The sequence below is a fragment of the Anolis sagrei genome, chromosome 1 (assembly GCF_037176765.1).
Source record: "Anolis sagrei isolate rAnoSag1 chromosome 1, rAnoSag1.mat, whole genome shotgun sequence".
NCBI classification, from domain to species: domain Eukaryota; kingdom Metazoa; phylum Chordata; class Lepidosauria; order Squamata; family Dactyloidae; genus Anolis; species Anolis sagrei.
In genome coordinates, this window is record NC_090021.1 from 70,652,590 (window position 1) to 70,679,794 (window position 27,205).

The window sequence follows — 27,205 nt, forward strand, 5'->3', positions numbered from 1 at the left end:
GTATAGTCCTTTAAGCCTAAATTGTCCACCTCTGTGCCAAGTTTGAAAGAGCAGTGATTGTCACAATTCGAACCCTCCAACTGGAATTCTCTTTTTCTCCCTCTTTGTGGTTTTTTCTTCCACGCTCTTTCTGCTTTAATTTCTTCCACCAAGGAAAGAAGTTCAACTAGAGCAGTGGTTCTCAACCTGTGGGTCCTCAGATGTTTTGGCCTTCAACTCTCAGAAATCCTAACAGCTGGGAAACTGACTGGTATTTCAGGGAGCTTTAGGCCAAAATACCTGGGGACCCACAGGTTGAGAACCACTGAACTAGGGGCTCAGCTCCTCCAGGAGGAAAAAGGAGGAGCCTTATTCAGACTCCACCAAGCTAGCTTACCTCCAAAATTCAAGAGAAATAAAATACTGTAATGTGATATGTGGTTAAATTTCCATCTAAAGAGAAACTAGAAACATCTTTGCACATGTAATTCCATTATTGTTGCCATGGAATATATAGCTTGGAGAAAAAGAACCACACAAAATGTCAGTTGTGCACAAAAGACATTTTCTTCTTTCAAAGAGCAAAATCTGGAGTTATTAATTCAACCTAGAGAAACAGGTTGTCACATTAAGGAGAAATTATATATATATATATATATATCTCCAATCTGCTATTCATGCTAAAATACCAATGTGGTAAAACATGCACAACCTAGATATGATATAAATACAATACATAAACGTTTTTCATACAACAAAGCCATTAAATATTTAAGCACAAAATAAATAATTTACTTGTCTCTGAGATGAAGAAAACACAGAAATAAGTATTGACTGATTCAAAGTTTAAATATTGTTAAACTGTATCCCACTAAAAATACCAGAGTAAAATCTTTGTTTCAGCAAAACATTTGAACATTAAAAAAAACATTTTTTTAAAAACCAACCTTGATGGTTCTGTTCTACTGGTTTTTTATTTATTTCCAGAACTACTTAAATTGATACTTGTTAGTGTGGTAAGGCCATTGTGCTGTCTTCATCTGTCCAGCAGATAGGGTGCGCTTCTGAAACAAACAAGCCAAATATTTGAATAAGTTGAGAATAAAATCAGAAAATTACTCTCTGATATCTGTAGCTGTTTAGATGAGATTCCAAATCAGCACACAACATCACTAGTTTACAGCAGTAAAGCACACTGCTTTGACATAAGACATGTGAGTCTTCCTAAGAAAGGCTAGTACTGTATAATCACTCCTGAAAGCAACAAATCCTATAAGCAATGCCTTGCTTCTCCAGTTTCTGTGGTATGGGTCTGTATGTGTTTTCAAGTGGCCTGCTGACTTATGGCAATCCCATGAATGTCATAGTTTTCTTGGGCAGGAAGTACTCAGAGGTAGTTTTGGCAGATTCTTCCTTTGAGCTTTGCCTACAGAAGGCCTCTTCAACCTGTGGCCTTCCACATGTTTTGGACTTCAGGTCCCAGAATTCCTGACCATTGAACAAGTTGGCTAGGGCTTCTGGGAGCTGGAAAATCAAACACCTGGAGGTCCGCAGGTTGAAGAGGCCTGGCCTACAGCATCTAGCATTCACTGCCAGTTCCCCATCCAAGTACTAACCAGGGTTGACTCTGATTAGCTTTCAAGGTCAGATGGATCTAGTGCCTTTGGAGGTTTTTTTTTTGTTTTTGGTTTTTTGTTTTTTTTTGAGGTTAGCAGTTGCAGACACTGTCATTCAGTATCTCTCCTAAAACAGTAACAGTCATGAAGATACATCTATTATGATATAGTGCAGGGATCCTCAAACTTTTTAAACAGAGGGCCAGGTCACAGTCCCTCAAACTGTTGGAGGGCCGGATTATAAATTGAAAAAAAAAACATGAATGAATTCCTATGCACACTGCACATATCTTGTTTGTAGTGCAAAAACCAATTTTAACAAATATAAATTTATTCATATTTCAATGGGAAGTGTGGGCCTGCTTTTGACTGACGAGATAAGATTGTTGTTGTTGTTGTTGTTGTTGTTTCTGCTGCTGTTGTTGTGCGCTATCAAGTCATTTCAGACTTAGGTTGACCCTGAGTGAGGGCCGGGTAAAGGACCTTGGAGGGCCGTACCTGGCCCCCGGGCCTTAGTTTGAGGACCCCTGATATAGTGGAAGTAACGTAAGCCAACAAATTATTATTCACCAGTGAGTTTTGTGAAAGGAGTTGTACTCTGAGAAAGATGTACCTGCACAGGTAAACCAATGGTTTACCTGTGTCTTTATTATCTTAAATTACACAGCACGATCTTATTTCATGGCCCTTCCGTTTTCCTAAGAAAGTCAGATAAAACTAATGAAGAGATTATATCAGAGAGGATACCCACCACAGATGTTTTGTATAAATATTCTAGTCACGGGAACAGTACAATTTTTTATAAGGTGGTTCTTTTTAGTGGGAACAGATTTGCGATCTAATGTCCATCCAAGATGTGCTGTGTTACTCACACAATGAGCTGCTTCAACTCCAATGAATATCGTCACCTTTACAAAATGTTACCCTGTGAATGTTATTTATATTTTAAGAATACAGTTGTGTCTAGAACAATATTAAACCTTGTGTTTGCTATCAAGTGTAATTTAACCTTAATAACAAATGGAAACACTCATGATATGGCTCCCCCTCCAACAAAAATATTTCAATTGCAAGGAGAGATTTTGAAAAAAGCATCCATGTCCCATGAGCTCATTCCCAACCGCTGATATTAAATAGTAGTGGGAAAATACATTATAGAAAGTTTATACAACATATAGGTAACATTAGAAGGGACCACTTTCATTAAGAGATACCAGAAATGTTTCGTCAGGTCACCTGGGCCAGTCCACTTGTATTTCTTTTAACAAGAATCACATTTCCTCCACGCTGCATGAGCAACATGATGAGGATTGCAAGAGAGGATATTGAATGACTTCATTCTGTAGAAGGGACAACCCTGTCTGTCTTCTCAGTATATTCCTACATACAGTATGATTTTCTGGGAGGAATGTTATATTCATCTTTGCATCACAGACAGTGCTTGGCCACACAAAGCTTAGCCACATTTCTTATGGTCTGATCATTGTCACCATCATCTCTTCTATAGAAATTCAAGCCTGCAAAACACTCTTTCAGCTTCACATATATTGTATGTATCTGTAAATTATTTCTTCCTAGGAGGCTCTCTCTTTCCTGTGTTCTTTTTCTTTCATTATCTTTGCAAGAAGTAAACTGAAAACATTACTGATTTGATTCACTATCCAAATAAAGCAAGTTAAATAACAAAGCTTTCAATAGCTGAATGGAGTGTTTCAAGCCTTACAGTTGGTCAAACATCTGACAATGTTAGGATTACTGAATATGAAACTGAAATTAACATGCTTTTCAACATTCTCTTACCAAAATTTAGTGCCTTGCTGAAGGAGACCTTTATTTGTGCAGTAGTTTCAGAGTGAAAGATGAATGAATAGTTTTCTTTCAAGGAATGGAGTGTTACATAAATAATTTTAGAGTTGTCAGAATGCTTACTACAGAAAACTGAGAAATAGGAAGCTACTACTTAATATTGGTGATAAAAGCTGCTGCACAACAAAAATAGCAGCACCTAATATTTGAGTGTCAGTGAAAGAAGATACAGAAGATTACTACAATGAGAGTGAAGTCGTAGATTAAAGAAATATGTACTCTGTCATTCCTGTTATAAAGTTATCCAAGTAAAGCCAACATGTCTCTTCAGCTGAAGAACATCACTCTGCCATACTGCCATTAAAATTCAATCTTACTCAAGTTGCTACAACACATCAGTGTCAGATGGAGCTAACTCTAAGACAGGTCAAGATAATAGATATCATAAAACCTGCTAAAATCAATGCGAAGAAACACTATTCCTGCAAATAGGGACAAATAACAGGGGTTCTAAAATAAAACACATTGTGCATCCCACCCATATAACAGCTTCTGTTTCCCACAAGGAAGCATTTTCAAATTGTGGCAGGATGAGCTGTCTTTAAGTTGTCTTTAAACTGTCTTTTGAAGCTCCACACTCTTGCTCTAATCTAGAAAATATGGCCAAACATGGACTATGCAACTAAGGCCCATCCAGACAGGTCCTATATCCAGGGATCTGATCCCAGGTTTTCTGTTTATCCTAGATTATCTGGTAGTGTGGACTCATATAATCCAATTTAAAGAAGAAAACCTGGGATTAGATCCTGGGATACAGGGCCTGTTTGGAAGGGCAGTGAGAACACCTTTTGTTATGATATTAGTTGAGAGTGGTGTGAAGGCTTAGAAGCATATTATCCTACAACTTCAAATAAAAAGTGGCACTCTTGTGATAACATAAGGCAGAACAGAATTAGTACACCAATCACACCCAAAGGAAACATGAGTAATAAGATTTGAGAGAGATTGTTTGTTTCCAGCTATTATAACATAACTGTTTGCATTGCTGTCACATGCTTCCTCAAAAGCAAAACAATTCTCCATTTCACAGTGGAATCTGATCAAATACTCAAGATTTCAACCCTTACAATACTGTAAAAAAAGAAAAAACCCAGGACATTACACCATCTTGAAGAAGATGGCAGATTTATTTGTAAAAATCTAATCAAAGAACATCAAACATTTTCATAAGGATGTATATTTATTATTAGAACTGCTAGGAGAAAGACACATATTTTGCATTTTATAATAGCACAGTTACAACAACACACAGACGATATTTTTGAAGAAGAAAAAATAGCTTAGAATCATAGACTCATAGAGCTGTAAGAGACCTTGTGGGCCATCCAGTCCAACCCCCTGCCACGAAGCAGGAAAATCACATTCAAAGCACCCTAACAGATGGCCATCCAGCCTCTGTTTAAAAGCCTCCAAAGAAGGAGCCTCCACCACACTCAGGGGCAGAGGGTTCCATTGCTGAACTTAGGAAGTTCTTCCTAATGTTCAGGTGGAATCTCCTTTCCTGTAGTTTGGAGCCATTGTTCCACGCCCTAGTCTCCAGGGCAGCAGAAAACAAGCCTGCTCTCTCCTCCCTGTGACTTCCCCTCACATATGTATGCATGGCCATCATGTTTCCTCTCAGTCTTCTCTTCTGCAGACTAAACATGCCTAGCTCTTTATGCCGCTCCTCATAGGGCTTGTTCTCCAGAGCCTCGATCAGTTTAGTTGCCCTTCTCTGGACACTTTCCAGCTTGTCAACATCTCCCTTCAATTGCAGTGCCCAGAACAGGAGACAGTGTAATTCCAGATGTGGCCTGACCAAGGCAGAATAGAGGAGTAGCATGACTTCCCTGGATCTAGACACTATATTCCTATTTATGCAGGCCAGAATCCCATTGGCTTTTTTAGCTGCTGCAATCTTAAAAAAATAAGAGCTGGTCACGTTCTCTGAAAATTATGGTTCATGTCACAAAGACAATTTGACTTTTTTGCAAGTATGCAGAATGAGAATAGCATCCAGCTATGTCTTTCTGACAATGGAACAAGTGCTGCTAGCCCATGTTTTTCATTGTTTTTCTACAGCATCCTCCACTCCTGCCTTCTTATCAAATTATACAAGAAGAGGGAGCACCTTGGACTGCAAGGGGGAAAGATCAATATATGACCAAGGGTCCAACCCACCTAACATTGGTTATCTTGTTATTATCCTGATCGGCTAGATCTCACATTACTGTGTAACCAATAGATATGCTCTTTATTAAAGAAGAGTGCTCGCCAAGGCAGCACACATATCCCATTAGTTTGTAACGGGAAATATGATGTTACATTGTAACAACTAAATCAAACCAGCACACAGAAAAGACAAACTAGTCTAGGAACGGACAGCCGCAAAGTGTTGGCCTAGATTTCACCTAGTCCTAAAGACATTTCTATCTGTCTTTAATAGCTTGTAATAGGGAAACCTATGTTTGAAGTGTAAACATTATCAAGCCCAGTTTTATGCTGCAGTAGTGATAAGAGATCACTGAAAATGAATGCATCATGGATAGACTCATTGAACTTCTTGATTTTTCTTTTCAAGGTGCCAACCCATCCCAGTGCAAAGAGCAAGCTCACTTACAACAAATAGCTACTTAGAAAGCATGATTGTTCAGTGAGAACTATCCAATCTGGTACATTAAAGTCATAAACTAGAATATGCATTCAGCCAGGAATTACTCAAAAGCATCCTATATAGTGATTTGGAACACGAAGTGAAGAAGGAGACTTAAGAAAGAGAAACATAATACACAGTTGGCTGAAACCAATTACCTATCCAAATACTTATTGCAGTTTAATGTGTATCATGTGGCAGATCTTGACTGGATAAGTATCTCCCATCCAGCTCCATGACAGAATAAAAACAGACAGGTTATAAACAAACTATGACAAATATGTTGGTTTCAGTCTTAACCCAGCTGTCTCTTTTTTCTTTTGACAAAAGTTGCTATACAACTTTTGTTGTATAGCCCCCGTATGCTCTACTAGGATATTGTATCACTGTATTCACTAGGATAAGAAGGAGCCCCCAGTGGTGCAATGGGTTTAACCCTTATGCTGGCAGGACTGCTGACCGAAATGTCAGCGGTTCGAATCCAGGGAGTGGGGTGAGCTCCCATCTGTTAGCTTCAGGTTCCCATGATGGGACATGAGAGATACCTCCCACAAGATGGTAAAACATCCGGGTGTCCCCTGGGCAATATCCTTGCAGACAGCCAATTCTCTCACACCAGAAGCGACTTGTAGTTTCTCAAGGCAGTCCTGGCATGGAAAAAAAACTAGGATAAGAGTTCAGCAAGGTAAGAGGACTTCTCTTTGCAAAAGAGGTTTTCCTTGTGCATGCAAAGTGAAGTACCTAAGTTTGTTCAAATATACTTTTCAGGTTCAGAGAACTTTAGCTTTTTTAAAAAAAGGATGAAAGAGATGCCCTTACTCCATCCAAATTCAAGAATTTTGTAGCTGGCTAACAAACATGATGTTAATTGCTTGCTACTGCTATTTTCAAAAGTAGCTAGCATCCTGTACTATTTATTATCCATTTTAACGGTTTTAGTATCCAGTGTGGCTCTATCAACAAATATACACTACTACTAGAAAAAAGGAAAAAATCTGACAGTGGTATTTCTTCCAAAATCATGAATTTGTTTTGAATCACTGATTCCAAGTTCCATAATGGAACTTTATTTTGAGTGATGTTTCCACAGACATGAGCAATGAGCATACAGGGGCAATAACATTTTTTTCCCTTCATTCCTGTAACTAAAATGAGGTCGACTGTTTTAAATATATTAAGAAAAATATTATTAATATGTTCCTCAAATTGAAAAATTATTAATATGTTCCTCAAATTATTAATATGTTCCTCAAATAAGAAAAATATTATTAATATGTTCCTCAAATTGAGGGAGGAGCAGCCCCGCGTGGCCCACTCGCGCGTAAAAGCACCTCGCGAGGTGCTTTACGCGCGAGTAGGCCATGCGGAGCAGCTGCCCTTGGCTGGCTCACGCTATCTGTCAGGCCCGATGGGCAGCGTGAGCCAGCCAAGGGAGGGGCACTGTATGGGGGGCGCTCCTCCTCCGCGGGCTGGATAAGTGTCCTTGGCGGGCCAGAAGTAGCCCACAGGCTGTAGTTTGGGGGGCCCTGGTTTAGGCTAACAGTGCTGATTTTAATATAATGAACATATAAATAAAACGCTGATTATTTGCTTTTGCTTAGGATTTTAGTATAATAGGATCTTGCCTTTGGTTCCAGGAACTCTTGTGGATATCAAAAGCCATGGATGTTCCTGATATAGACAACAGCCCAGTAGAACGGTGTCTCTTATATAAAACAACAACAAAAAGGTTTGTTTTTTTGCATTTTAAAAATTTGTATTTTTGAATGATGAGCATTTGAATATATGGATACAGAGGGTCAACTGTACGTATGAGAATATTATTCTTAATTTTGCTTGATCACTGAATCATATTTCCACAGATTACCTTTACCTGTTCCAGCATGTTAACCCTCAAGTACACCCAGGCCCTCAAGAGCTCTAACTGGAGGTCGGCTATTACCAACAGTGTAATGGATTGTGAAGAGGTATGAACAAAAGGCAAAAAGAGGAAACATGCCAAGAGGAAGGAGTTCCAAGCTAACCCTTATGACCAACTTCCATTTGGAAATCTATGTCCTCATTGTGAAAGGCTATATGGGTCCAGTATAGGTCTTCACAGTCACTTACGAACCCACCACCAAGACTCTACCTCTGGAAGACAATCATATTCAGCTGCAAATGATACCTATGATGATGACACAATCTGTCTTCCATTTTTGGATAACTTGTTTATAGTGTAACATCCATGAATTGTTAGTTTGATCCAATGGGAAGCTGTACTTAACAATTTGATTGCAAAAGATGAGGAAGGTAAGAGGAACGGCAGTTAAGGAATATGCCCTTTTCACCATAAACAGGGTCGTAAGGTTTTCTCTAATTTATTATGTTATGAATTTCATTGGTCTAGAAAATATACTTGTGATTGTATTGGCAATATCAAATTATAGTTGGCCCTATAAAATAATGTAAAACAGCAGAGACCCCAGAAAGTGGTAGATATGTGCAATGTGCATAGGTAGATAGACCCCAGAAAGCAATACAAAAGAGAAAAAACCTTTTGATTCATCTACAGTGCTGAATCCAGGGGTCCTTCCGGGGTCAGCACTGAACCTAGAAGTCCAGGTGTCAGCAGTGGCCAGGAGGGCCTTTACAGAATTAAAACTTGTGTGTCAAGTCTGCACCCATTCCTTGAGAAGGCAGATCTGCCCACAGTGGTACATGCCTTAGTTACATCCCAACTGGAATATTGTAACACACTCTACGTAGAGCTCTCTCTCAAGAGCGCTCAGAAACTTCAGACAGTCCAAAGAGCTGCAGCCAGGTTGCAAAATGAGGCTGACTACAGGGAGTGCACAACTCCCCTGTTCAGTAGCTCCATTGGCTGCCAGTCTGTTTCTGGGCACAATTCAAAGCACTGGTTATGACCTTTAAAGCCCTAGATGGTTCAGGTCCAGGCTATTTGGCTGACCACATCCCCTTGTATGAACCTGCCCGGGTCCTGAGATTTTCAGGAGAGGAGGCCCTTCTCTCAAGCTCAGTAGGTGGGAATGACAAAGAGGGCCTTCTCAGTGGCAGCCCCATGACTCTGATACTCCCTGCCCAGGGAAGCCAGAATGGCCTCCTCCCTGCTGTCCTCCTAGTGGCAAGCTAAAACCTTTTAATTCAGACAAGAAGGTTTATAAGATCAATTCAGGGGGTACTATGGTTTTATATGTTGTTATGGATTTGATCTGAATTATTTTTAATACTAATTATGTTTAATTCTGTTTTAATATTTGTACATTTTAAATTGTATGCTGATGTTTTTATGTTAAGCCAGTTTGAGTCTCCTGTGGGAGAGATAAAGCAGAGTATAAATAAATGTAATAATAATAATAATAATACACACTGTTAGATTCAAGACAAGTGTGGGAACAGTACACAGTCTATTTACAATGTATTATTTACAATTATATACTTTATGATGTTGATATAGACTGGTTCACACTGTCTATACTTCCTAGTTAGCTGGTACAGATCCAGGACTTTCCTTTTAAAAATCATTAATCTGGCTTCATGAAGAAAGAGCACAAGAATTCAAACAGAATTTTAAACTGATGACTTGTTATCAAAATTAAAGACAAATTTCTTTACTAACTACAAATTCTTCTGAGAAACCTAGTAGATAAGCTATCATCACTTTCATTGTCTTTGCTGAAGACATGAAGACAAGCTATCCTCAAAAACAAACTTTATTTCATTTTCAAATGTGGCAATGAAAGTTGTTGGGACGTGAGGAATTATTATCTCAGCTCTCAACACTAAGTAAAAAAATGTCAAGTAAAACTTGTTAAATGGTTCTAACTTATCAAAGAGACTGACTGGTAAACTGACATGTTAGAAACAAGCTGTGTTGAACAAAGTACTACACTGAGGCAGATAAACAGGATTATAGACAAAAATAGCTGGTCACTCACACTTCCAAATGCAAATCACTTTTTCTTTAAAAGTATGCCATGACTTAGGTTACCTCTGCTAATTCAAACATGTCGTATATCCCTCTACATAAATAGCTCAGTTACCAAGAGACACACTTTTTAAAAAAAAGATTTGAAAACATCTTTCCTAGATAAAGAAGGAATATTGTTTTTTTTAGTATTTGAGGACAAAGAAAAATATGAAGATTAGGAGACAAGAACTAACTGTAAGGTGGAAAAGACTTGAATATTTCAATATGTGTGCGAGGGAGAGAGAGAAAGCAACAGAGAGCTAACCATGGAAGTTTCTCCTATCCTTTTCAAATCTGAATCTTGAACAGAATGCTAATATGTCAACAATAACTATAAACAGAGATTTTGAAAAACCAGGGTAGTGGAGTTTGTGCAAGATTTCCTTCGTCCTGCATATAACATAACTGGAAAAAACAAACTAAGTGACTGAGCCTATTTAATCCATATTTGTAAAAACCCATCTGCAAACTCTCTAGATAAAGATGATCTAGGATCAGGACTAGAGAAATACTGGAGATGTGTTTTCCTAATAGAACATGCAGTACAGTACTCCTTTATCTATGGATTTGATATCACAATTTCACTTATCCATGCTTTAAAGTGGTTAATAGTTGTTTGTAGGCCTTGTTAGGGCTTCCAGTGCAATTCTATATTATGCTTCTGAACTAAATATAGTCAAAATATAAGATCCATTATTATCCATGGATTCAGATATCCATGGGAGGTCGTGGAATGTGTCCACTGCTGATATGAGGGCCTTACCGTATGTTTATTTGGCAAAAGACAGTCTCTTTTATTCATGATCACCTGTGGCAAAGGAGTCCATACCTGAGGACCGATCTATGTGAAAGTCCTAACACAATGAATTGAAAATGTTTAATGTAAATCTGAAATAAGAAAAACTGCTTTGTGCCCTGATTTTGTGTCCTAATTCAATTCTATGCATCAGAATGCTAAAAAGACAGCTAGTATTTAAAATATGAATATGTTGGTACTCTAATTATACAGTCTGCATGCCAGCAGAAACATTAGTCATTTGCTTAGTAACAAACCATAATGATACCCTTTGGAATTTGGTTTCCATACAATATCATTTACTTCTATAGCTAGATTTTTCAAAAGGCAAGTTATCTTTAAGACAAAGTTGTGCACAACATTTTAATTTACCACTTTTCCTATATATAGACTTCATGGTACTAAAATAGCAATGCTCAAGCCTATGGCTGAAAAACCAAGAGTGAATAGAAACACTTTAGAAATCTGAATGAATTGTACAAAAGGATTTCACGTACACAAAGCTCAGAATATCAAGCTCAACAGGGACAGATACTCAGCGTCCTTCCATTTTCTACACAGGCAGGATTACCGCCATTTTCAAAGCCAGATGGGCAAAAGACACAATCCCACTAAATCTAAGTTCACCTAGGTCTACAGATTTTGAGGGTAGAAAGCCAAACAAGTACTAGTTTACAATTGAACATACTTACACTGAGTTTGAATACATTTAGAGATGGGAGAGAATTTTGTTTTGTAAATATTTCAATTATATCTTACCAAATTCACACTCACTCAAATAATAACATGCTAATTGACATGATGTTATTTGAGAGTGACACTTCTCAGAATTCTGCAATCAGCTTTTAAAAATAACATATTATTATAATTATATATATATTAAGGAAAACAGGTTGTGGAAAATGTTTCTATTAAGGAAAATATACAAAAGATGCATGTTTGTGCCAATAGGGGATAGAACAAATTTTAGCTAAGACAAAATAGATAATGAAATTGACACATCCGTGCTTGATGAGTTTCCAACAAATTATACCAGAATATAAAATAATGGCTATGGTGAGTTTTCTTGCTTTGTTGTATTAAATTTTGTACATATTTGAAAGCTGAGATAATTTAAACTCGTGATCAAGGTTAGATTAAGGAGCTTGTAGGTCTTGGAGTGATTTTCAAAACTGTATCAGCTGTGTTAATGAGGAGTGGCAAAAAAAATTAACTATTAGAAAAGCAGGGAGTAAAAGGAAAAAAAGGAAGATCATATTACAAGTAGGCTGATTCAATCAAGAAAATCATGGCCATGAGTATGCAAGGGATCCCGGAGGTCTGCCATTGTTCAGGTCACCATTTCGTGAAATCAAGTTGATGCCAAACAACAAAGACACTAAAAAGTTCATATGCAAACCCATTTTCAGTCTTGAAACTTTGATGAAACTGCCCAAACTGACACATTTGCACTCAATTATCCATCTAACACAATAATGTTGTGTTTGAGAGATACATGAAATTACTAGGGAATAAGTGGAAACAGAGTCCACCTTTGCCTCTGTCTTATGAGAGTACTTTAAGGGTAGGAGAAAAATGGTGTGCATGTCGGAGGGTAGATGCTCATTTTGCACTAATGCATTTTTCCCAAACTCTGGGTGTTTTGAGTTCAGCTCCAATCACTGCCCATAACAGCTAAGGCTCCTGGGAGCTGACGTCCAAAACATCTGGAGGACATGGGGTTGGGAATCATCATACAAGCAAAACCATTGATAATGCAGTCCGAGTATGTCCTGCAATAAGATGGAGAAAATTCATTTCAAATAATATTTTTTCCATACGGAGAGCAAAGAACAGTTTTCACAGGCATTAATTCAGAACAAAAACCATTGCAGGCTTTAGTCCCTGTCGGTGCCTAAGGGATATTACTGACTGCTAAATAAGTGTGGCATAATTGCATAATGAACCTAAGGAGTTTACCAGCAGGGCATATGGGAAACAATTTCCTCTTTTAATTTTGGAACTGCTCAAAAAGTTAACATTTCATTTATTTAACTCGGCTAATTAGAATAGGCTGTCATGGACAACAATGGAGTGGAACAGGAAGAAAGGGCACAACCTGGAGAAGATGTCATAGGAGTGACGTGGCAGGTTAAATGGGATTTGGGATATGCACATGGAGAGGCCCTGTAAACAGGATCACAAATTTAGTTTCACCACTCAAAGAAAGATAAGGAAAAAATCAACTACCATACCAATGAAATACAACGGTATCTTTTTAAAGAAGAGTAATAGATCAGAGCAACAACTAGAACTAAATTGGCCAAAAGCAATATTGAACTAGAAAAAAAACTCAACAAACTTTACCAGAAAAAATATGGCATTTCTTCCATATGCAATGAACGTAACAGCTGCAAATATTACTTCTGCCTGACAAATTACAGACGCCTTTCCATATAAGGTGAAAAATGTACTAAGCTGTTCATGCCATACTTTTGCATCTTCCCAGACCGACCATACCATTCTATTAAATATCTACACCTAAATAATTACAGACAAAACATAGCAACATACATAATGAACAAATCTGGTAAGGGGAGATGAGTTCTAACTAAAGTATGACAACACATTGTGTCTTATTAAAATTTAGTAGCAAAACATAGATCTCAGATGAAGGCTCTAACAGCACTACATTTCATAATCTGAGGGACACATTCACCATTAAGGGACCAAAAACGTATCAAAGGAAAGCATGGATAGAAAGGGGAGCTTTATAAACTTTGAACCTAAGAATCACATAGCACACTGAATTATCAGTGTTGTATGATCTCTAAAGCAAAGTCCAGATAGTGCTTTCTCCACCACATTTTGCACTTCAAGAGTGCCCCATATACAGCATGTTACCACAGGGTGAGGGAGACAGGGGAATGAATCACTGTAAACCAGTGGTTCTTAACCTGTGGGTCGCCGACCAGCAGTGGGCTGCGAGGACAGAAATCTGGTCTGCGAGCCTCCTTCCTCTTTATTTATTTTATTTCTGCTCCTTTCATGCCACCTGCCACTCCTTCCCTGTCGCTGACCAGTCCCGCACCCTTGGATAGACCACATCAGCTATAGATTATTAAATGTGATTTTCTATGGGCGAGCAGATGTCAACTACTGGATGGCATATGTTCTCCAGAGCAGATGTGGTCTATTCAATGCAATATTCTGAATCAGCACCCCATATAACCAAAAACTGATTCACAACCCTTTTGGTACTAATGCTGGAGAGTGGTCCCTGGTCAAGTGGTCTGTGGTTAAAAAAAAAAAAGGTTGGGAACCACTGCTGTAAACAAATCCACTTTATTTAAGAAGAGGCAATGGTGCCATAGACAAAGACAGTCTTGCCTGCAGATGTCAGGTGACCAATCTAGAAACAAATGTTTAACCCAAGAACACCTGTGAAAGGTGAACTTGATCTTTAGGATGCATACAGAATTGGCTATTAAGTTCACAGTGGGTTTATTATCTTACTGACTAACTGCAATTCTGTCTTGTCTGGATCAAACTCAATTTATTCAGCCATATTCAATTCACCACAGCACTCAGACAATGATTCAGGGCATGTATACAGGGCATCCTTGGTATTAGTTAAGAGAAAGACATAGAGTTGGATATATATCATCAGTAGGGTCATGATACTGTACATGATCTCACCCAGTGGTTTTTTTTTGGGGGGGGGGGGGAAGCATAGCATTACTATTGGTCTTACTGGGGCAGAGACCAACAGCTATAACCATTTCCTATTTCCACCTTCCACCAACTTTCACCCAAGTAAAATCTTAGCAAACCATGTCCTAAAATCTCACAGCAGCTAAATGAACTAAAATAACACTTTTGTTGTTTATTTGTTCAGTCCCTTCTGACACTTTGTGACCTCATGGACCAACAAAGAACACTACGATAAATTATTATCATCCTGTTGTTGAAGGTTTTCATGGCTGGAAACAATCAACAGCAACCCAATTATCATCCTATTTTCAACACGCTAAATCATTATTTTTGAAGGAAATGTCAACTCTGGAACTCTCTGCCCAGGGAAGTCGAATTTGCCTCCTCCCTGTCATTCTTCCAGAGGCAGTCTAAAACCTTTTTATTCAGGCGGGCTTTTAAAGAACCAAGTTTTAAAGATCAGTCCGGGGGGGGGGGGGGGGAGCTGTGATTTTTAGCTATGAATATGTTTTGAACTTTTAAAAAGTTTTTAACTGTTTTGAGGGTTTTAACTGTTTATCTTTAATACCATAACTATCTTATTTTATTTTTATGTTTGCATATTTTTAGGTTTTAAATTATATTGTATTTTACTGAAAGCCATTTTGAGTCTCTCTTTGTTTAGAAATGAAAAGCGGAGTATAAATAATGAGAACAACAACCCAGAAAATGTGTGAAGTGGAGAAATATATAAACATGAAAATATTTGTATAGTTTATGAATCTGGTTATTAAAAAAGAAATGAGAAAATAATACCTATTAATAAGTTTTGAGATTTATTTAATAGTCAACAATCCATATGGCCGTTACATATGGGCTTTGAGATCAGCACGGACTTTAAGATTGGCAGGGGAGGCCCTTCTCTCATGTTAAGTGCAGTTGGTGGGAACAGGAGAGAGGGCCTTCTCTGTAAATGCTCCCTGGCTCTGGAATATCCTCCCAAAAGATCTCGAAGGAGAAGACGAAGAGGAGGAGGAGGAGGAGGGGAAGGCCTCCATCTACCTGTCGGGCCCGCCGATCTCTATCCTTGAATTAGCCTCTATCCTTGAATTCTTCCATTCCAGCCTAAAAACATGGATTTTTAAGCAGTTCTTTGACCTCAAGTAGGCTGAAATGGGCCTAAATTAGATTGGCACTTTGGCACTTTAGTTGTACATTCATGGTGGCTAGTTTTAACCATTGATAGTAAGTATTTTTAAATTGCACATATTATCTTATTTTATGTGTTGATAGTGGTTGTTTTTGAACTGTAGTGTTGGAGGAAAGTTCTGAGAGTGCCTTGGACTGCCAGAAGATCCAACCAGTCCATACTTCAGGAAATAAAGCTCGGCTGCTCATTGGGGGAAAGGATATTAGAAGCAAAGATGAAGTATTTTGGCCACATCATGAGAAGACAGGAAAGCTTAGAGAAGACAATTATGCTGGGGAAAATGGAAGGAAAAAGGAAGAGGGGCCGACCAAGGGCAAGATGGATGGATGGCATCCTTGAAGTGACTGGAATGACCTTGAAGGAGCTGGGGGTGGTAATGGCTGACAGGGAGCTCTGGCGTGGGCTGGTCCATGAGGTCACAAAGAGTCGGAAGCAACTGAAGGAATGAACAACAAAAGTGGTTGTTTATAACTTTTATGTGATATTGTTTTATATTCATGTTCTGTTGATGTTTATACTGCACTTGCAGTGCTTTGTTAGCAGCCCTGTGTCTCTTTTTGGGAGATGGAGGTGGGATACAAATAAAGTTTATTATTATTTATTATTATTATTAATTCTGTTTGCATCCTAAATTATGTTAAGTACATAATGCTGCTAATGCCAACTAACTTTTCAGGCAGAGGTTGTTTGAAAGTGTTAATAGTAGAGGAAATTTCTGGCATTTTGTTCATCTAAAGCACTGAATGCTGTTCAAATCACTGCTATGCTTTTGTGATTTATATTACTTTTAAAAATATCTGGTTTATTAAAATAACAACATATGAGGCATGGTTCCATTTTCCTTAACCGAAAGCTTACATTTTATTCATAATTGAGCTTTCAGAATCCCGTTTACTTATAGATTTTAATGCATGATCAGAATTTTAAGAAACAGTATGTCTCTGTGTGCTAATAAAACTAAGACCACGTGATGGGTGTGCCAGTAAGCTGGAATTCCTGTATAAACAAGAACCAAACTTTTTAGAATAACTGAAGCAAAATTGGCAAATCCTGTGTGCAGTATTAAATATGCCTGATGATGCTCTGCCAAAATGGTACAATTGTTCAGCAAGCAGTCACATCTCTCATGCACTTCACATCTTTTGTAATCCAGAAGAGTGCACGTATGTCTGTGTGAACATACAAACAAACATGCATGGATATGTTATATGTGCATATTTCTGTGGATGCTTATAAATATTTGTTTGCACACATTTATGAAAAAAGAGTATAGGGACCCCACTTCATCTTTATTATGTGGAGTTTGCTCATCTATGGCATTGGCCTCTAGTAAGGAATAATTTTCTCACACCAAAAAATACTCATCATTCAGAACTATGCAGATACAGTGGAAAGAAAGTACATTTTTGGTGAGTATTACAGAGACCAACTAAAAAAACCCTCATGCCAATGTAAAAGAACAAAAAGATGCTATTATTTGAAGTTCTGTTCTGCATCAATTGAAGGAAATCTATTTTGTCGTTGTCTAAAAATTTCCTCCACTAAGCTCTCTGATATATCAAAAACTTTCAGTAAGTTAGTATTCTTGATATTTGACTTGTCATGTATACATAGGCTATAACTAGGAAATCAAAAGTATCTTCTTCTCAAGGAGACACAATTGAGGCTCACAATGCAAAGCACTGTGAAGTCAGTACTCTCCCCCCATGCCCTGGAAATGTCAATATAATGGCTAGTTCCAAGTTGTACCTTCATTGAGTTTATTGCTTAGCCAGTGGTCAGTAGAGCTTATTAAAAACATACTTTTTATGGACTCTGATCAAAATGGCCTCTTCAGAAGAACAAGAGATAGATGTCTTTTGCAACTCAACATCTTCCACTACCACACTAGAACATTACATTTTTATTTATATATATATATATCCCAATGGTATAAGATATGAAGATGCATTGGGGCCTAAGTCACTCATAGTTTTCATAAAGGAAAGATACTTTGTTATACTTGTTGATGGGAAGCTTCCCACCGGAGTGGAAATCATCTATCGGACAGATGGCAAGCTATTCAACCTCAGCAGACTGAAAGCCAAAACCAAGGTTACAACAACATCTGTTATAGAACTCCAGTATGCTGATGACAATGTCGTCTGTGCGCATTCAGAAGAAGATCTACAAGCCACTCTAAACACCTTCGCAGAAGCATATGAGAAGCTCGGCCTGTCACTGAACATTGAGAAAACCAAGGTGCTGTTCCAGCAGTCGCCAGCCAATCCCTCTCCAATGCCAGTAATACAGCTTAATGGTGTCACATTAGAAAATGTGGACCATTTCCGCTACCTTGGCAGCCACCTCTCCACCAAAGTCAACATCGACGCCGAAATACAACACCGCCTGAGCTCTGCAAGTGCAGCATTTTCCAGAATGAAGCAGAGAGTGTTTGAGGACCGGGACATCCGTAGGGATACCAAGGTGCTTGTTTATAAAGCTATTGTCCTCCCAACCCTGCTATATGCCTGTGAGACGTGGACTGTCTACAGACGTCACATGCAGCTCCTGGAACGTTTCCATCAGCGCTGCCTCCGGAAAATCCTGCAAATCTCCTGGGAAGACAAGCGGACAAACGTCAGTGTGCTGGAAGAAGCAAAGACCACCAGCATTGAAGCAATGGTCCTCCAACATCAACTCCGCTGGGCCGGCCACGTTGTCCGGATGCCTGACCACCGTCTCCCAAAGCAGTTGCTCTACTCCGAACTTAAGAACGGAAAACGGAACGTTGGTGGACAGGAAAAGAGATTTAAAGATGGGCTCAAAGCCAACCTTAAAAACTCTGGCATAGACACTGAGAACTGGGAAGCCCTGGCCCTTGAGCGCTCCAGCTGGAGGACAGCTGTGACCAGCAGTGCTGCAGAATTTGAGGAGGCATGAGTGGAGGGTGAAAGAGAGAAACGTGCCAGGAGGAAGGCGCGTCAAGCCAACCCCGACCGGGACCGCCTTCCACCTGGAAACCAATGCCCTCACTGCGGAAGAAGATGCAGAGCAAGAATAGGGCTCCACAGCCACATACGGACCCACAGGGAAATCCATAATGGAAGACCATCTTACTCGTCCAACGAGGGATCGCCTAAGTAAGTAGACTACAACTGCCTCCATTTCTAGTAAGCATACTTGCTGGGAATGACAGGAACACAATTGGAGGGCATCTTACTGGATAGGTTAAGCAAGATTTAAAAAAAAACACAAAACAAAACAAAAACAGAGCATCCCAAATAATACCTTTATATTACCCAAATTTCCATCTTAACTTATTACTTACAACATTTTTATATATATCTATAAGACTTCAATTATTACTGCTATAAAATCATAATAAGAAAGCAGAAAGATGATCTATTTGAAACGTATCACAGTCTCTCAATACACAGAATCAACCATTTAGAATGCATCACTGAGTGTGTCCTCTGTTAAGATCACCTCTACTGTGTTGCTGTGCAGTCATTATCTCTCTTGAATGATAAAAGGGTTTCTGCATGTCTGTGGCAGCCTTTATTCATTGGGGCATTGTACTGGACACCTTTAATGTGCTTTTGATTGTTGCTCAAGTAACAATGGCAAGTTTCAAACTGAAATTCCAAACTGAGACCTGGGGTGGATTTTCTAGGAGCAAATAAGGGGATATTCACACCTCACTGGGAATTTGTAAAGGGGCTATAAAGTAGAAAGAGGCTCTTTTGAATATTGCTGATAAGATTGCTGAGTTTAGAAGCTGTCAGGAAAATGGAAAAGAGCTCTCACAGGAAAAAAGAGTAAGATTCGTGATGTTAAAAGGAGTGAGAATTGGTTTAAAAGAGTCCCTTTGTAGGTTATTAGATAAGCATTCAGACAAGTTGTATGAGCATCTCGCATTAGAAAGTAACTTAATTCCTACCAACCTAGGAATGGAGTAGGAAGACTATTCTTCACATGGCTGCGGGGCTCTACTGTGGCAAAGTCTGTGGATGGCAATATCAAAAGGTATCACCTCACTAAAAAAAATGGGCACAATGTGTCCAAGTCTTGCTTTACAACTAAATAACTGCATTTTCAGTTGCTCTTTTATGTATCAAACTAATGAAGTCTGAACAACTTAAAAGATATTGCAACCTGTTGTTTTTGTGCAGAGGTAGTGGCTATTGACAACTGGGGAACAGAGGGAGAAAACGTGGAGGCAGTGACAGACTTTGTATTTCTAGGTGCACAGATTACTGCAGATGCAGACGGCAGCCAGGAAATCAGGAGACGCTTACTTCTTGGAAAGAGAGCAATGTCCAATCTCGATAAAATAGTGAAGAGTAGAGACATCACTCTGGCAACGAAGATCCGCACAGTTAAAGCAATGGCATTCCCCATAGTCACCTACGGATGTGAGAGCTGGATCATAGGGAAGGCTGAGCGAAGGAAGATAGATGCTTTTGAACTGTGGTGCTGATGGAAAGTTCTGAGAGTGCCTTGGACTGCAAGAAGATCCAACCAATCCATAATTCAAGAAATAAAGCCCGACTGCTCATTGGAGGGAAGGATATTAGAGACAAAGTTGAAGTACTTTGGCCACATCATGAGGAGACAGGAAAGCTTAGAGAAGACAATTATGCTGGGGGAAAAGGAAGGAAAAAGGAAGAGGGGCTGACCAAGGGCAAGATGGATGGATGGCATCCTTGGTGACTGGCTTGACTCTGAAGGAGCAGGGGGAGGTGACGGCCGACAGGGAGCTCTGGCGTGGGTTGGTCCATCAGGTCACGAAGAGTTGGAAACAACTGAACGAATGAACAACAGCAAAGTGTCTATTCATTAAGAAGTTATAAAGAAAAAAAAGAAATAAGTATTAATAATATTTTTGTACTTGCTTTTAAGCAAATGCCATTTTTGCCAGTTGAAAGATCTATTAGAAAGTAAAGGCACTACTCTCAAACACTGAAATCGCTTGGTCATTGTCTATTTGACAGGAACTGCATTGGCGCCTAAAGTTAGCACAACATGCAATACACATAGAAACTTATCTGTCCCTGGAATTTAGAATCTTAAAGCTCCAGTAAATCTGCATAATGCAAATATAAACATAACAATTTTCCCCCTCCTCATATCCTTGCACAAAAAGAGGACTCTTACTGCTGCCTGAAGCTTGAGTCTTTACAATAAAGCTCTTTGGATTTTGCTGGCTGTTATCATCACTATGGAGCCCCTGATGACACAATGAGTTAAACCCTTGTGCTGGCAGGACATGTTTTGGATGTACATTAAGAGTCTTCCAAAGATTTAAGTGTTATGGAATTACAATACAAAAATTCAGTGATGCACCACAGCACTATAAATCTAAAAATTTAAAAATAAGAGAATAAAGGAGGGAATGCATTTTCCAATATCTCTTGCAATTAAAAAAATAAGATTAAGAGTGTCTTTGTAATTTACACACCATGCATATTTGCCATTCATATCCTAGAGTTGCACTGGCATTCCCTTCAGCAAATACAACATATCAATGAAGTGTTTTTGAGTAAGTATCAGTGAAACACAGAGTAATCAGAATTCTTAGGCATACTAACATAGACATTTTAAAATGTGCCTCTATCAATTACCCTCAGGTGTTCCTTGAAGGAAAACACCTGTAGAAAAGTTGTTTGGTGTACATTAAGATGTTTTGACTAGCACAACTGCTCAGGTATACTGCTGTGACTAAGCTGAGAGGAAACTACACTTAGCAAACAGTCTGAGAATGAGCAAAGCTCAGTAGGGTGGAGGTACAGTCAAACAAAAAAAGGGTCGAGATGAAAAGTACCTCCCAAAGTACATGATCATCATATTCATTATGAAAAGCAGATGACAGATGATGCAAAGAGACTCTTCAGCATGGTTCATGCAGACAGAAATATATTCTATGTACAAGCAAGATGAATTCAAAGCTTTTGTCATGCAAGTATCCAAGAAACGCAGCAATTTGGAACACGTGGCATCCAACAAGCAATAACGTTAGTTTATGTATTTAAAGGTTACTACAACCATCTGGTATAACAAGAATTAAATTCACATGACAATGACAATCACTGGTGCCAACCCCATTCCATTCTGATTTTAATAGAGTTGGGTTGCATAGTATCTACAATTCCTGGTTGATGTTTAAAAGGAGCATATACATTTGGTGCCCTAATCATGTAAACTGACTGAAATAATTAGAAGAAAATGTTCCTTTCTTTGGCTAGTCTCCCTTTCTCTGTAAAACACAATTTTGCACAATTAGTGCATGCAAGAAAAATGATTACTGCAAAGAATGTGGAATACATTTTCGCAAGACAATAAACAGGTCTAACTTCTTTATACTGTGTTTCAGTTATTTTCTATTTTCTAAAGATTTATTCACAAACCAAGAGGTTACAGTCAATAAATCTAAATGGTAAAATTACTAGAATTATAATGTATAGATTATTTATACATTTTCTCTCACCTCCAATAACTTTGCCTTTCTATACCAGTTCATATCTTTCCAAGGGGCAGGCTCTCACTGGGACACCGAGTTGTGCAAGCAAATCATACTTTTTTTCAAGGTTCTGTTAAGAAGGCATCTGGTTACTCCACGTCTAATGCTGGAGCTCAATTCCCTTCTCAGTAAAGCCAAGGCAGCCAATGACTAGGCCGAAGGGTTTTTCCAGGAAGCTCATAGCTGGATGCTGGAACTGTCCACTGTACTACTCTCGGACTGGCAACTTCCATCTCCCCACCGGTCTTCCGCCCTTCAAATCCAGCCTTGTAGCACTCATGCAAGACTTTTACCTCCACTGGTGTTTCAGACCAAGAACTCCACAAAGCATATACAGTAGAAGTAGGTCACTTTTCCTTATACTGTACTGCACTGGGCAAATCCAGGCCCTCCTCTTGGTCCCCTTCATGAAAACTACAGTCCATGCATTAATCATTTCCCTTGGTTTTTCTGGCCATTGTTACCGCATAGCTGCCTCTCATCTCTATTGACAACTCTGCCACTCTCATCATTCAGACCTCATGTAAACCCTAAAACTGGCCTCCTTCCAGTCCATGCTACAGCCTGACGAAGTTCCTTCTGCTTACTTCAAACAGCCACGGTCTTGTCTGCCCACACTGCACTTTCTTCTGAGAGCTCTACCACCTAGTCTCCCAAATGTCACCAAATGCAATTCCTTAAAATTCTTTCTTGACTGGAAGAAGCCTCTTTCCCTTCCAATTCCATTGCAAATCAAATCTCTTTAGTAGAATCTTTGTTTCAGTCCCTCCAAAAATTAAATTTACATAAAATTCAACTAGATATATTTGCCCATATTTGAAAGAACTGCAAGATCAGTTGAACAGGAGTTCTTTTTAAATTATTCTTATGCAATAAAGCTCCATTTTTGTAGGTAGCACAAAGAAACTCATCTTCTTCATCATCACGATCATCATGGGACGTAATGTGATATGACTGTCCAAGGCTACCAATTATTCAGACTTTAATTGTTTTACTCCCTTCCAAACATATGATTTCTGTTGTTAAGGAAGTAGTGTAAGTATGACAACACACAAGGAAAGAACTTTAAAAGAAGTACTGTAAGGTTTATAATTAACTTTTCCGCACAGAAAACACTGCAATCTTTTACTTTGTCAGGAGTATGTATATTTTCTTTTTGTGCATAACATCCATTTCAAAGACATTGTTAGAACAAAGATACTTTTTAATGACAGCACTAGAAAACAAACCATTTTGCAACTGATAAGTGGCTAGCTGCTAATTATTCCTGCTAACATAGTACTTGGAAACAATTTATTGAAGGGAATATGCTATTTTGTAGTTATACAGCATAACAAAGGAGCAGAAGAAGTGGGTAACTTCAACACAAGTGATCTTTTGCCTCAGAGATATTTAACACATAAATAATGCATTTTGTATTAATGCCATTATAGTTTAACTATGCTTTCCAATAACTTTCTATTTTTGATACATCATAATATGGTAAGAATAATAAAGCAGCAAATAGATCTCCAGACCAATGCAGAAATGTAACATGCATGAAGACACAATACAGACTTCTAACACCCTAGTAAAGTAGGTGAAGATTTTCCCTTGACATTAAATCCAGTCGTGTCTGACTCTGGGGGTTGGTACTCTTCTCCATTTCTACGCCGAAGAGCTGGCGTTGTCCTTAGACACCTCCAAGGCCGGCATGACTGCATGGAGCGCTGTTACCTTCTTGCTGGAGTGGTACCTATTGATCTACTCATATTTGAATGTTTTCAAACTGCTAGGTTGGTAGAAGCTGGGGCTAATAGCGGGAGCTCACCCTTATCCCCAGATTCAAACCAGTGACCTTTCGGTCAGCAAGTTCAACAGCTCAATGATTTAACCCACTGCATTACCAGGGGCTGCCTCTAACCCCCTAAGATTCTTGTATATGCCTCCCCTCAAGATCGATAAAAGTCACATCTCCATGTGCTGGGGCCAGAATTTTAACTTAAATAGTTTACTGCTACTAAGTTCAAACACTCCTGTTACAAACTTGTCTATATACTCCTTGTCCTACATTGTTGTTTTTCCAAAAAGTGATATATGGGAGGTGCATATGTCAGATTTAAAGGAAAGGATTTAGAAAAGCAGGTGCCTCTTGTTTTAATAAGTAGGTCACCAGCTGGGGGGAAGGGTGGCTCCATCCACCAAAGAGGAGAGAAGTAGGGTGGCAGACACATCTTATTTATCCATAGCAGACTTAGAACAACATTCAGCTGCCTTCATCATCACAAATGGAGCAGACTCCAAGTGCCTAAGGCTATCAAGACCTCCAGCTGCACAAGCGTTAAGAGCAAGACCTCATATCTTCAGAGAAAGCCCAGTTTCCACTGAACATGTGGTGGAGCCAACAGTAAGGAACTGAATTGCCCCTTTTGTACTTAGCCTTCTTTTGTCCAAAAATCTTCTAAGCTGGTTCTTTGGTTTCTAGCCACATTTCTCCGATCAATAAAAATAGAAATGAGACCAATCTTCTTTTGATGTTTACCTAACTACACAGACTTGCGAAAGCTACATTCCTGTGAGACAGCTGCCTTTAAATCCCCCATGTGTCTGGTTTAATGCTCTGGTTTTCTTTACTGTCTCTTAGGTAAAATTAATTTACTTATACAGGCCAAGTTGCAACACAAGAGAGAGATCAGAGTCTGATTTTAAGATGCTTGAAAATAATTTGAGAGATGCATTGCTTTGGATGGTGCGCAAGGTTATCGTGCTGTGCACTTTTCTTTTGTTCCCCTTTGCTGCTGATCCAAAGCGCAGTCCCATACAAAACCCATTTACCAATGTCAAAAGTGGAATGAAAGGTACACACTATAGGAAGACATTCCTCTTTCACAGTGAACGCCATTCTTTTCGGGGAGAAGGAACTTAAGTACCACCATCTGTCTGCCTCCTTTGTTTAGGGAAAACTCACTAACAAACTTAGAAAGTATTTACAAAACCAACTCATTTCTCTTTGCTGGTACCCCCACAATGTCTGTTACACAAGGGAACCATTACACATTGTAAGAAAAGAAGTATTTATGAGCCAATGTAAACCAGGCTCCCTGTGAATCTGTATTTGTACAGCACAGCCGCCCTGGACTTCCCATCAGTAAAAGTTCAGGAACATTTTCATAACAGCTAACATGCTTATTTTTAGTATCCTCTTGGATACTTTCTGACCAAAGGGCTACAGTGAAACTAACCAGACATACTGTTTGGGAGTGTCTCTCTGTGTGTGTCTCTCTCTTTTTCTCAGACAACACAGCTCACACATACATACACAAAGAGACAATGTGTAACCACCAAAACCAAGGCATTTAAAATCACTGCAGAAACATGCTCTTTTTAAAATGCAAAGGGGTGTGTGGCTGGGCTAATGGACTTTAATGCTACCCATAAAGCCTTGTATTCTAAACTACAACGAGGTATTAAGACTCTGCTTTTTGTGTGTGTCAGGAGCAACTTGAGAAACTGCAAGTCACTTCTGGTGTGAGAGAATTGGCCATCTGCAAGGATGCCAAGATGTTTTGATGTTTTACTATCCTTGTGGGAGGCTTCTCCCATGTCACCACATGGGAGGCTGGAGCTAACAGATGGAGCTCATCCACCCTATCCCTGGATTCGAACTTCCAACCTGTCAGTCTTCAGTCCTGCCAGCACAAGGGTTTAACCCACTGCACCACTAGGGGCACCTTAGTTTCTCTGCTGAAAACCACTAACACAATCTGAGACCTATGGTGAAGGAGAAATCCTCTTCACTATTGGTGTGTCCACACTGTAGAATTAATTTCAGCTCAACTTTAACTGCCATGGCTCAATGCTAGGGAGTTGTAGTTTTACAACATCAGACTTTTCTGCCAAAGAGGGCTGGCACATCACAAAACTATAAATCCCAGGATTCCATAACATTGAACCACAGCCGCTAAGGTGGCATCAAACTTAATTAATTGTACAATGCACCCTAAGATTCAATTGCTCTTATTGAAAATCATTTCAATACTAGACAGTGGTAACTAACTACAAACATGCCACACGAGTCTTGAGGATGGGTAATTTGGGAAGTTCCTGTCTCTTTCCTGGACCAGGAAACGGCACAAAAGAAAGTTACCCCACAGAGGTACTATCCTTGCAGCCTCCCCAAGCAGGGCCTGTGTCAACTGGGGGCTACCAACCAAGTCCTTCCTGAGCAGGCTAGCCATTCGCTGATGCTTGCAAAAGGACATCCAAAGCTCAAAACTCTTCAAACTGACATTTCCAAAAGAATCCCATTAAACAACAGAATAGCTTCTTTGTCTCCTTTGTCCTCTTTGGAACTTGCAGCTTAGTGTAAGGATGATTCCTGAAGATCATCCTGGATCAGACAATGTCAAGAGCACAGCCAAAGTTGGCAGAGGATCCATGTCTTTAGAGCCACCCTTCCAGATCCATTTAAGCCAGGCCTGGGCAAATTTGGGCCCTCCAGGTGTTTTGGACTTTTAACTCCCACCATTCCTAATAGTCTCAGGTCTTTTCCTTTTCCCCCTCAGCCACTTAAGCGAAAAAGGGAAAGAAAAGGAAAGGTCCTGAGGCTGTTAGGAATGGTGGGAGTTGAAGTCCAAAACACCTGGAGGGAGGGCCCAAGTTTGCCCAGGCCTGCTTTAAGCCTTTTTACTTAACAGCTCCCCAATTGATCGGACTTGGAAAATCAATAGGAGTAAGGCCCCATCCATACTGGCATATAATGCAGTTTGAAACTCAATTCTATGGTCACAGACTCATACAATGCAGATTAAAGTAAAGGTGTTCCGCTGACATTAAATATAGTTGTGCTCGACTCTGGAGGTTGGGTGCTCATCTCCATTTCTAAGCTGAAGAGCCAGCGTTGTCCGTAGACATCTCCAAGATCATGTGGCTGGCATGACTACATGTTGCACTGTTACATTCCTGCCAGAGTGGTACCTATTG

At 39.3% G+C, this 27,205-nt stretch overlaps 1 protein-coding gene across 1 annotated transcript in view; it reads right to left on the minus strand.

Annotated features, from left to right (window-relative positions):
- Positions 1–979: 979 nt before the first annotated feature.
- Positions 980–27,205, minus strand: part of SCAF8 (SR-related CTD associated factor 8) — a 150,357-nt gene continuing 124,131 nt past the window's right edge. Inside the window, exon 21 of the mRNA XM_067465917.1 lies at positions 980–1,043. The gene's annotated coding sequence lies outside the window, so the exon portion shown is untranslated. The remainder of the gene's footprint in view (positions 1,044–27,205) is intronic.